The sequence below is a fragment of the Pezoporus flaviventris genome, unplaced genomic scaffold, assembly GCF_033815535.1.
Source record: "Pezoporus flaviventris isolate CSIRO_AGI_PZ_B2104156 unplaced genomic scaffold, CSIRO_AGI_Pfla_v1 ptg000002l, whole genome shotgun sequence".
NCBI lineage: Eukaryota > Metazoa > Chordata > Aves > Psittaciformes > Psittacidae > Pezoporus > Pezoporus flaviventris.
The window spans coordinates 14,302,477-14,314,847 of NW_026892550.1; the positions used below are offsets into that span (position 1 = coordinate 14,302,477).

The 12,371-nt window shown below is 39.1% G+C and overlaps 1 non-coding gene across 1 annotated transcript; it reads right to left on the reverse strand.

The window, feature by feature from the left end:
- Positions 1-260: 260 nt before the first annotated feature.
- LOC133265008 (U6 spliceosomal RNA) lies at positions 261-367 on the reverse strand. Its single transcript, XR_009741835.1, has one exon. It is a non-coding gene; the product is annotated as a U6 spliceosomal RNA (small nuclear RNA).
- Positions 368-12,371: the final 12,004 nt, after the last annotated feature.

Sequence of the window (12,371 nt, forward strand, 5' to 3'; positions counted from 1 at the left end):
TCATTGTTGTCGTTGGTGGTAGTGGTGTTGATTTGTGTTGTACATTGGTTGCTGGACTGTTCTTGTCTCAACCCGTAGGAGTTGCACTCTTTCAATCCTCCTCCCCGTTCCTCCGGGAGCGGGGAAGGGGAGGGCCCCGGGGGGGGTGGCCCTCGATTGTTGTCAGCTCGGCACCACTCACTGGGAGTGAATGAACAAGTTGCCTGACTGGGTTTAAACCACGACACATAGACTTCACTGTGAACTAAGCTGGTAAGCTAAAGCATAAGGAAAAGTTTTAAAATCAAAGTGTCATCCCTGCGCAGGGGCCATGCTAATCTTCTCTGTATCGTTCCAATTTTAGTATATGTGCTGCCGAAGTGAGCAGGGTGGGCACAATGCAGCCGCAGGGCGGGCAAGGCCTCGGCAAGATCAGTGAAGAGCCTTCCACGTCGAGTGAGGAAAGGACCTCAGCAACACTACCTCAAAGCGTGAAGAATGCCTCCAAGTGAAAGCGGTCAAGTCAGAAAAAACAATGGGTGGATATCTCCCCGCTGTTTCTTGGTGACATGTGCCTCCGGACCATGCACGGTCTTCACATGTTTCCGGAGAGAACTGGGGTCTGTGTAACGCTTTGCGCAGCCCGGTATCTTGCAGACATATGGTTTCTCATTAGAATGAGTCCTATTTTGGTGCTTGGCCCTGTCGGATGCATTGGAGAAAGCTTTATTGCAGCCTTCATGTTCACACACATATGGTTTCTCTCCAGTGTGAGATCTCAAGTGCGTTTTCAAGTTTTCTAGTCTGGAGTAGGCCTTTGTACAACCTTCAAAAGTGCATTTGTGTGGCTTTTCCCCTGTATGTCTCCGCATGTGGACCACCAGCATATACTGGGCTTTGAATGGTTTCTGCTCCAGGGAACAGTTTTGATTTTAAAACTTTTCCTTACGCTTTAACTTACCAGCTTAGTTCACAGTGAAGTCTATGTGTCGTTTAAACCCAGTCAGGGGGTGAGCTGACAACAGTCGAGGGCCACCCCCCCCGGGGCAACCCCCCCCCTCCCCACCGGGGCTCTCCCCTTCCCCGCTCCCGGAGGAACGGGGAGGAGGATCGAAAGAGTGCAACTCCCACTGGTTGAGACAAGAACAGTCCAGCAACCAATGTACAACACAAGTCACCACCACTACCGCCAACTACAACAATGATAAGGGAAAATAACAAGGAAGAGAATACAATACCACCGGCCAAGAAACGAGTCCCACCCGGAAGCCCATGTCCTTCCGGGTAACTCCCAGTTACCCCCCCCCACCCCGGGCATGACGTGCTGTGGTATGGAATACCTCCCCGGCTAGCCCGGGTCAGGCGCCCCGTCTCTGCTTCCTCACAGCTTCCCCTCCTCCCTGGCAGAGCATGAGCCTCACAAAGTCCTTGGTCAGGGTAAACATCCCTTAGCAACAACCGAAAACATCGGCTTCACCAACACTGTTCTCAGGCTGGAAGTCAAAACACAGCACTGCACCAGCTAACATAAAGGAAAAACATGACTGCTACTGCTGAACCCAGGACACCAGGATAGACTGATATGACTCAGAGATTGTTAAATTACCCTTAAGCCTCCAAGCTCATGGGATGGCTATTCAAGTCTGCATAAAGCTGGAGCTCTCACACACAGAATGCCGCACAGGAAAAACCCCAATTCAGAAATACCTTAGTACTTTTATTCTTTGTGTGACCTCTCCTCTCACACTGCTATTCATAGGTATCTTCCCTTCTTATAATGATCTCAGTTATAAATTTATTTTTCCTTTTTTTTTAATGCCTTCAACATAGCAGGAGAAAGAAAAATGGTCTGGAATGCAAGTCATCTTCACTCATTCACACCTTCTGTAGCTTTTGTTGTTGTTTGTTTTTAAAGCCACTAGCTCAGTTCTTCTGTTAATGCTTTTTCACCAAATATTTAGAGGAATAATTTGTAAATAGATATAAAGTTTCTCTGACACATTACTGTCAACCTAAGGTCACTTTAGTAATGAATAACATAATCAGTTAATCAGTCCCTGATTATCATTGAGGTTGAAGTACTGCAAACATTTCTTTGTTTTGCATGCTGTATGTAATTACTGACACTTCTTTAGTTGTGTGTATTTTTGTGATAGTTTCTAGAAATGAGAGAAATGATGAGAAAGGTACACTCTTATTTCATGGTCTTCCCGAAATTGTTTAGCCCACTTGAATCACAGGAAAGGATCCTTGTTGTATTTTAACTGACTCTTTAAAGCTTAAGCAAATTATGTAGTTATTAAACAGCATTTCTATAAGATTTTTCAGAGTATGATTTCACAACAGCTGGTAAAAAAAAAAAACAAAACCCTAAAACCCAAAAACCAAAACAAAACAGAAAGTTAGAATGAGTACAGGGGTAAAAATTTGCCTACCCATTTCTATCTATCCCAAAGCAATTTTTTTAAATACCAACCCTCTGTTCCTAAACCAAGTTAGGCTGCAAGAAATCACACATCATTTTACAAAATTAAGTTCAACATACCATAATTTTGAAAACTATAATAAAGCTCTTTTGCCTACTCTCGCTAGAAAATTTTTTCCCCTCTGTCACTTTCCATCTATCACGTTCTACATCACATCCCTGTTCCATCAGAGCATCATACATATACTTATGCCATCATGCTTTACTTATCCACATGTATTTTAGACATATTCACGTCTTATAGTTACCCATATCTGGATTCCCTAGGTTCCTGCCCTTTTACATGGATTTCTATTCCTTGCTTTGACAGCTTCCTCTCACTGTTTTTGCCTAGAAATAAATAATTCAAGGACTGAAGATCTGTAACATGTTTAGGATAAGGAATTGCAATAGCAGGTATAATCCTGTTAAACAACTGGACATTTACAATTAACAATTGATTAGCTGACAATTATGCAGGTAATTGAAACAGATGCCTGTGGAAATCATGTGCAAGAGCTGCATCTGTTTCTCTTCTTTTCCATTTCTGTATACACCAAAATTGACTAGGTTCCTGCCCCCTCCCCCCCCCCCCCCCCAAAGTCTAGAACATCCTCTGCAGCTTTAAAATTGATTAGATAGTTTACAAGATGCACCATGCTACTTCAAGACAAAAAAGAGAAATGATACCAATCCTCACCTCACTTGGCTTTATCACACTGTACAGGTAATAAAACTGAGCGTGAAAAGCTGTATGTAGATATTTTGATAATATTCTGCCCTACAGCTTGAGAAGACTTAGGTAGCTGCTTCATCTCAGGTCAATGAAAATTGCATGTGTCCTTATGAAAGATTAAATTATATATGTAGGTACTCTAGTATTTGTCCCTGCTTCTGCTAAAGTCAGTGAAGAAACTCCTACCAACTACTGGGGAAGCAGTCTCAAGCCCTTAATATTTTCCATCATCATAATTGTTATTCATGGTTATGTATTGATTAACCTGCCTCTTATGAAAGAAAGAAAAAAAAAAAGGAAGAGAGAACAAAGCACAGAAATAATTGTTTTTAATGGAAAGTTGCTGATTCTAGATTCTGAGATGTGCATGTACTGTTGCCAATAGCTTAGGCTAAATGCTTGGAACAAAGTAAAAATTACAGCCTGTATATTTTAATTTTTTTTTATGAACACATGGTCAGTTTAATTGCATCTGAACCTTACAGACACAACACTTGAAAAAATGGGTATCTGACCACTGTTGCCACTACATTAGCATTATTCAAATAGTTGTTATTCTATGACACTGTTTTAATGTCTGCCTTTGTAACAACGTTGTTGTGCTGGGTGACTGAGTCTTTCAAAGAAACTTTTTCCCACTGAGACAAGCCAGTAATTTTATTATGCTGTATTATAGGTCAGATTGGCTTCGTTAGTTCTTTTCTATTGTGCAACTAGCAAGAGAGGCAGGTGATGAAAAAATCCCTTTGAAGAATAATGGAAGAAGGAAATAACTATGTTAGATTACTACTACAGGTCTACCTTTTTTCAAATTATTTCTTGTAATAAAGGGTCCTGGTCCTGACTGTGAAACAGCAGCATGCAACATCTACTTTTCTTTTTAAATCAGCTTTATAAAAAAAAGTAAAAGAAAAATAAAAAAAAATAAAGCTTAAGTTCCTTATATCTGTTTAATGACCTATAGCTCAAAAACCTGTTGAAACTATTATGCTGAAGACTTCTTTCCAGTAAGATTTCCTTCCATACTTGCAAAACTACATTTTAGATTTGAATTTCATCAGCATCTTGAAAATCTCAGTTTTGAATGGAAGTGATTACGTAACTATTTTTCAAGTAATGTAATAGGAAATGTCTCTATGGAATGGAAACAACAACAGAACAACAGCACAGAAACTACTTCAATAGCACCTAATTTTTAAATGTCACAATATATAAGAATCCCTCCATTCAGATATTCGCCAAAATTTGACTTTTTTTTCCAATAAATACTAGTTTTTCATGTGCTGCTAAAAATTTCTTTACTAATAATGTTTATGTCTGTGATTTCCATGCTTTAAAGGAGAAAAATCTTAACTAGGAAGCCTGTATTCTAATATTTTCTTGCTGAGGCTATATCCTCAGGTAAGTGACCTGCACCTCTACACGTCCTCTTCAAATAAATATAAACTTTCTTCTTAAATTCCATTTGCTGACAGATCAGATATTGGAAAGCCAGTTGAAATTCATGGACCTGTGCAAATTTATGCTATCTGAGCAACTAACCCTAATTCCCTGCTCCTCAGTTTATCTGAAAATAAAAGGCTTCTTTTCACACACCAGTGAAGTCTGCTAAGTGACAACAGTGTATTTATCTAGCACGTCATTTACAAAACCCAAGTGCTTATAATTGAGGAAATGAAATGTTAAGGATATCATAAATCCTTGTGTTCACAAGGAGTCTGAACCAACTCTTACTGAAATCCACATGCGTCTTTCCACTTATTTCAGTCACAGCTGGACTGGTTCCATAATAAACAAGTATTTGTCATATGTATTGCTAGATATGCCACTAAAGGATTCTGATCTACGCATATGAATGGCCTAACAGGGTAGAAGCAGTAGCAGGAGAGTGTTTTGTTCCAGACATTTGATGCATATACAACCTCTATGGAGAGCTCAGGCAAAACAGATGTAGTCAAAAAGCACTATTTCCCAGGTGTGGGTATCAGCTACCTTTTTCTTCTCTGATTTATAGTCTTGCACCACTTACTCAGATCAAAGAATCAGAAACAGAAGGGGAAAAGGTTGGCACTTGTTTCTTCTCACTTACCTAGAGTCCTTATTATCGAAGGTAAGTATGGTCTATCACTTTTCACTACCTGTGCAATCTGTATACTTCAGTACTTTCCAATGAAATAAAGCTCTTTTTAAAACATCTGAATAAGTACACAACTACATAGTAAAGAATTGTAGCATAGTATGTACAAAAGTAGTTCATCTTTCTCATTTGTTAAGTACTCAATTCATGCATTAAACCCACAGAACCATAGCATTCTTGTAACAGCTTTATGTACAGCATCCTTATTCAAAATTAGCAATAATGAAGCATATGTGCTCACTACACAGCCTGCTAGTACACACTAACTTTGAATATCTTACAGTAACTAACCCCAAACATTTTAAATGTTAGCAGAAACCTTTCATCCTTATTCATTCTATTGCATGGCAAGCTCTCATTAACAGCACAAGATAAAAGGTTTTGAAGGATTCTGAGCTTATCTATTCTAAGGGTGAATTATTACTTCACATTTATTTTTTCTTAAGGATTGTTTTTTAAGATGTTATTAACCTTTCTAAATTCAAATAATAAAGATGTGATTAAAACAGAGCACAAATAAGCAAGCAGGACTCCATTTCATAGTTAAAAGTTTGTTCTGTACACATAGACTGAATTGCCAGTGGTACAAAGCTCTGGAAAGAAAAGAAGTAATGAGAGAAGCACCTATAGAAACATCATTAAAATGCAGCTAGTCCAAACCTGTGGACCTGTCAAAAAGTATATCAAAGAAATTTTTTATCAGACATTGACAAAATTAGTCCACCATAACTCAAGTTACACAAACCTAAAGGCTCTATTTTTCTACTGTCATCTTGCAAAATATTCTGATCTGTATCAAAGTCATAATCGTAAACTATACTTTCTCCTGCTTCTTGGTAAGCTGCTAAGCGGTTTGGTAGACTTTCAGTTTTTATTATTTCTCTTGAAGGAAAAGCTAATACTTAGGAAGGAAAATTACAAAATAAGATATTCTCCAGAAGTTTTTGCATAATAGTATCATCAAATGGTAATAAGACTGATATTTTATAGTAGCACTCCCACTGGTTATATTTATCCAGATGACAGAGGTGGCTTAAGGCTGTGATCTCCAGCACTGAAACAGGTATATCCAAGAGAATAACAGATACTATCACAATATGCTGAAGAATTCTTATTTTTCTCATGCAAAAGATAAAGATGTTAGATACAGCTTATAACACAGGAAATCTAGTCATTTCCTTAACAAAATAAGTTCAGTCACTGGAACTACTTATAATCTGATTATAGCTTTGATATGAGTGAGAGAAGGAAAGGTGATGCAACATGCATGTTCATTACATTCCAAATTTATTTACCTCCTACCCAGTTACTCATTTTATGTAGTCAATATATTATCTCTGAATCAGTACTAGATCCATCAAAGTATAGCTGGCTCCTTAAATCCATACACAATGTATGCTATATTGTACATTAAGACTGATTCAGAACATACTATATTTTAACCTATTTGGACCCAAGCAATAATCTTGGATCACTCACTGGACTTAAAGCCAGACCTTGGTGCATTGAGTTGGCTTGCTTTTATCATGAATTTTAATAGTGAGAAAATGGCATCTGTTCCTAGCTGCACTTCAGCTGTTAGTGTCTACTGCATAGCTGATATCAGAGACAGATGGGGAAGAGTTTCCTTTTTTATTATCAGGTATTGAACACAGCTGGGACAGCAATTTGAGGAATTAATGGCAACACTTCAGTGTGTTTGACCTCAATCCCAAACTCAGCATCCAGTGAAGAGTATCTGAGATGGCTCTGACTGTTTGCACAGTGGTGTACTTGAGGTAATAAACCTCAGCGAAGATGGCACAGTTTTGCACAGAGTTAATCCTTTTGTAGCAATTTCTGTATACATGAAGCAATTAATCTGTAATCCAGATAAACTATCCATACTGACTTGTGCATGTACATACCTGTAAAGGTCTAGATATGATCATTTGTATGAGTACCTCTGTATAATAAGCAAGAGTCTTTGCATCATTTGTATTTAGCATCTTTTGTATTTTTACCAGATCTTCTTCAGATATTGTGATGGATGATACTCCTTCTGCTTGTAAAGTCTGCTATGTTTGAAGAGTGAACCTGGGAAACAGAGAGAAAAGTTGTCTGTTGAATTTTTTGAATACTGTACTCTGTAACACTCTGGAGTATTGAATGACCTGAAAGGAAGAGGGGTACTAGCACTCTGCTGAGAGCAAATAAGCATAGAAAATTACTTTGGCTAAGGAAATTTCCAAAGCTTGGTGTCATGAATATAAAAACTTTTTCTAGGAGCCTGGAGAGGATTCTGAAATTTTTCATAACTTAAAAACCAATGAAAGTGCTTCTGGAATGATAGTATATCTTCTGTAAAGGTCACAGTAAGTAAAAGGGAGACTTAGGTGTGAATACTTTTTATTTCCATTTTATCTTACTCAAAAGTCTCTCTATTCTAAGTTTATTGTGCAAGCTATTCTCATTCTAAGCCTATCTTTACAGTTTGGTTTTTTTTTATATTTTGCATATTTTTTAAAATAAAGGTTTAGGTACCCTCTTTTGAAAGCATAGCTTGCTTTGAATCCTTGCACAGCTGTGTCAGACAAGGGGGGATGTATACTTGTGAGCAACCCTAAGCACCCTAAGTGAGGTCAGAATGTAGTTTTACTAAAGGCAAGTAAATTTCCACTACTCTGAAAAATAGGGCTGTGACAAAAATAAATAAAAAAAATCTCATCAGAAAATAACTTAAAACTTCATAAATAAAATAGATCTAAGTCTTCCAGTTAAGTAGCTACAGCATAGGAAGCACTATGTAGTCAGTTTCGAAGTAACCTTTGAAATACGTGTCTAGGAGAAAGCTTTTGCCATAAGGGTTAAATATATTTAAGAGATATCACAAAACATTAAATTATATCTTGAAGGAAAGATTAGTTTCAAGTATTTCTTTGAAAACCCTTTCCAGGTTTCATCAAGAATTGCTACCCTCAACAGAAAATATTTTCCTAATATCTGATCTTAATTTCAAAGGTTTAGCAATTGATTTTGACCTATTATGTTTAAACTTTGTTACATGTTAATATAAAAAGCTTGACTTCCTCCAATTAGTAACAGTCCTTTAATTGGCAGCCATTGAGTTATACGTACTCTTCTTGTAAGCAAGCCCATCTTCCACAGTCTCTCCTTTTAGCCATGTGGTCTGAAAACCTAACCACCTTTATAGGCATCTGTTGAACCCTCTCCAGTTTCCAAAGCAGGAGACTGAATGGAAACAGCATATTTTTCTAGACGGAGTTTCACCACTGCTAAATTAATGTGACCATAAATTTGCTCAATTTGCTGGTCATGTACCTCGTAACATACCCCAGTATGTGATTTGCTTCACTTGCAATAAGAGAATATCCTTGCCTTACGATACCCAACCTAGAAGCTCTTCCAGGCCCTTTTCAGTGACCTCCTTTTCAGCCAGCCACTTCTCAAACATACACAGGTGTGTGGATTGTTCTGGACTAGACACAGGACCTTAAAACTATGTATAAACGTCAGGAGGTTTCCACAGGTGCAGACCTCAGAATTTTCATGGTAACTCTGGACTGAGGCTCTGGTGATTGTTATAGTTAACTGGTACCTTAAATTAAAATAATTCATAGGATGCATTCTGGCTGATCATCAAGGTAATTGATGTAAATGTTGGAAAACAATGGGTCCCAGTATGAATACTAAAGTACCCTGCTGATAGTCTATCTTTGTTCATATTATTTTACTTGACATAGGTATTACATTTATACCATGTTTTAACTCCAGCCAGTAACTAGATGCCAAGTAATTTGATAACATTATTAGTGGTTTGCCTTTGAAGATTTCAATTATATTTGTTGTAGGCTTGTGATTACTAGTCTGTGGATTTGGGAAGGGAGGGAGGGAGAGGGAGTTGTTTAGTTGGTTGGTTTTGATTTTGGTTGTGATATTTTCATTAATTTATTTCTCACCTAGTCAAAGACACTTTATTACCAAAGATACTATATTGTTTTCTCTTGCAGCTGGAAAGTAATTTCCTCTACCATCACAACCTCTTCTTTGTACAAGCTTTCCTCACTCCTTGACTTAAGCAATGTATTTAATTGTGTCTGCTATCTTTAGGCCTCAGACAGCCTTGGGAAGAACAGCTTCAGCTTCTCTGTTACTCACTGTTACCCTGTTCTGTCTAAACTTTATGTATTTGAAAAGAATGTTTGGCCATTTGGTCTGAGGGTCCTTTCCATGGGAAAACTTACAGGTATATCATAAACTTAAAAATGGTAATTTATGATTAGGATTTATTTGAACTTGCTGCTTCCTTGTAACATAACTTAAATTTTCATGAAAGACAAGAAATTCTCCTAATTGATACCTTGAGAAAAAACAAAGCAGGCTGGAAAAGCCAGACTGGATTAATTGGTTTTCATGCATCACTATTACCTGTGAAGACACTTAGATAAGACCTCCTTCACTGTGGATGCTCATATGTAACTTGATGGGCTTAACAATTACCCTATTAAGCTGTTTATCCATTTTCTAGTATACTGGCTCTATTGCCCTAAAAAGCTCTTAAACGAAAGTTTGAAAAATATATGCACATATTGGGAATTATAAAATTATTTCTTAAAATCTCTTTTCAAAGTAAAATAACATTTCAGTGTATGTCTGAATTTGTCTTGTGGTCTATTCCTAAAAATAAAATTCTGGATTAACATTAAACTTCTTCAAGTAGTGTGCTGTATCAGCCTTTGTTCGAGGAGTTTGAATTTGAGTAGTATGTTATGTAAGGGACTATAAAGTGCTTTGGGAATTTTTAGATGGAATCAATGTTTACTAGCTCTACTTCTGCATAATTGGTCATGTTATCCATTACTGGCCTTTGCTGCAAGTTCACAATATAATCTGTTTCAGTACCTTTGCCTGATTGTTTTAGACAAACTTTTTTAAAACTTAACTTAGACCAACAGTTTACCTAGATATAGAATAGATTTTGGTGGCTTCATCTGTATCATATTTATAAATACATTATTTATATATACCACAGACACAGCACAATCCCCTCAGATTGCCAATTTTTACACTGGTTCGTTCAACACAACATGGTTCACATTTGGTTTAGGTAAACTACTGTTACCTAGACCACAAGCAATTTTCCACATTTTGTGCAGTGATTTATCCATAATTTTTTTACAAGATTAAGGAAGGGAGTACTTAACCTACTATATGGCAGTATGGCTCTTAGATGTAGTGAAATACAAAATATTTTTCAGTGTGATTAGTGAGATAGCCCGTTGATGTCAGGAAAACATCAAAAAATATTTTTAATTTGATTCCATATGTCGTGGTTTAAACCAAGTCAGGTAACTTGTTCACTCACTCCCAGTGAGTGGTGCCGAGCTGACAACAATCGAGGTCCGTGTCCGTCTCCCCCCCCCCCCGCACCGGGGCTCTCCCCTTCCCCGCTCCCGGAGGAACGGGGAGGAGGATCGAGAGAGTGCAACTCCTACGGGTTGAGACAAGAACAGTCCAGCAACAAATCACCACCGCTACTATCAGCTAAAACAATGATAAGGGAAAATAACAAGGGAAGAGAATACGATACCACCGGCCAAGAAAACGAGTCCCACCCGGAAGCCCATGTCCTTCCGGGTAACTCCCAGTTACCCCCCACCCCGGGCATGACGTGCTGTGGTATGGAATACCTCCCCGGCTAGCCCGGATCAGGCGCCCCGTCTCTGCTTCCTCCCGGCTTCCCCTCCTCCCTGGCAGAGCATGAGCCTCACAGAGTCCTTGGTCAGGGTAAACATCACTTAGCAACAACCGAAAACATCGGCTTCACCAACACTGTTCTCAAGCTAGAAGTCAAAACACAGCACTGCACCAGTTAACACAAAGGAAAAACATGACTGCTACTGCTGAACCCAGGACATTATCCACCCCTTATTCCATACCATTCACGTCGTGCTCAGATCCCACATTTTCAATACACCATCGCTCTCCCACATATATACATCCATATACATACAGACCAAGAGGAAAAAATCATTTTCTTAGTGCATGGACCAATCCCTATAATGCTGCCGAGTCCATTCGGTCCATGATGTTCAAAGTTCATTCTCTGTTGGGATGATGGCTGGAGGGAAGTCAGGGCCAGTCGCTGGTGACCTGGAGACATCTAGTTGATGGGCTATAAAAGCATTACACAGCAGGCAACAGCATACAATTGAGTTCACTGGCTGTTTTCCCCTAAAATCAAATCCCCTTGAGGTATACATCGGACTTCCCCATCTTCCCGCATTACCCACCAAGTATATCCAGGTCCCTGAGCAAAAGCAATCCCATGAGTGTGTTTGCCTTTACTTGAAGCAGGAATAACCCAGACTGTCTTCCCCAGCAAATTCTTCATATGCACCACAGGAACTTTGTCCCCATCTACAATATGTAAAAGTTCTGACTGGGCTGGGCCGGCCCTGTTGGCAGATCCTCTGGTGTTGACCAACCAGGTGGCCTTTGGTAAGTGTGTATCCCAATGCTTGAAAGTTCCCCCACCCATTGCTCTCAGTGTAGTTTTTAACAGCCCATTGTACCGTTCGATTTTCCCAGAGGCTGGTGCATGGTAGGGGATGTGATATACCCACTCAATGCCATGCTCTTTGGCCCAAATATCTATAAGGTTATTCCGAAAATGAGTCCCATTGTCTGACTCAATTCTCTCTGGGGTGCCGTGTCGCCACAAAATCTGTTTCTCAAGGCCCAGGATAGTGTTCCGGGCAGTGGCATGGGGCACAGCGTATGTTTCCAGCCACCCGGTGGTTGCTTCCACCATGGTAAGCACATGGCGCTTGCCTTGGCGGGTTGGTGGCAGTGTGATATAGTCAATCTGCCAGGCCTCCCCATATTTATACTTCAACCATTGTCCTCCGTACCAAAGAGGCTTTAACCGCTTGGCTTGTTTAATTGCAGCACATGTTTCACACTCATGAATAACCTGGGCAATAGTGTCCATTGTTAAGTCCACCCCTCGGTCACGGGCCCATCTATATGTTGCATCTCTGCCCTGATGGCCT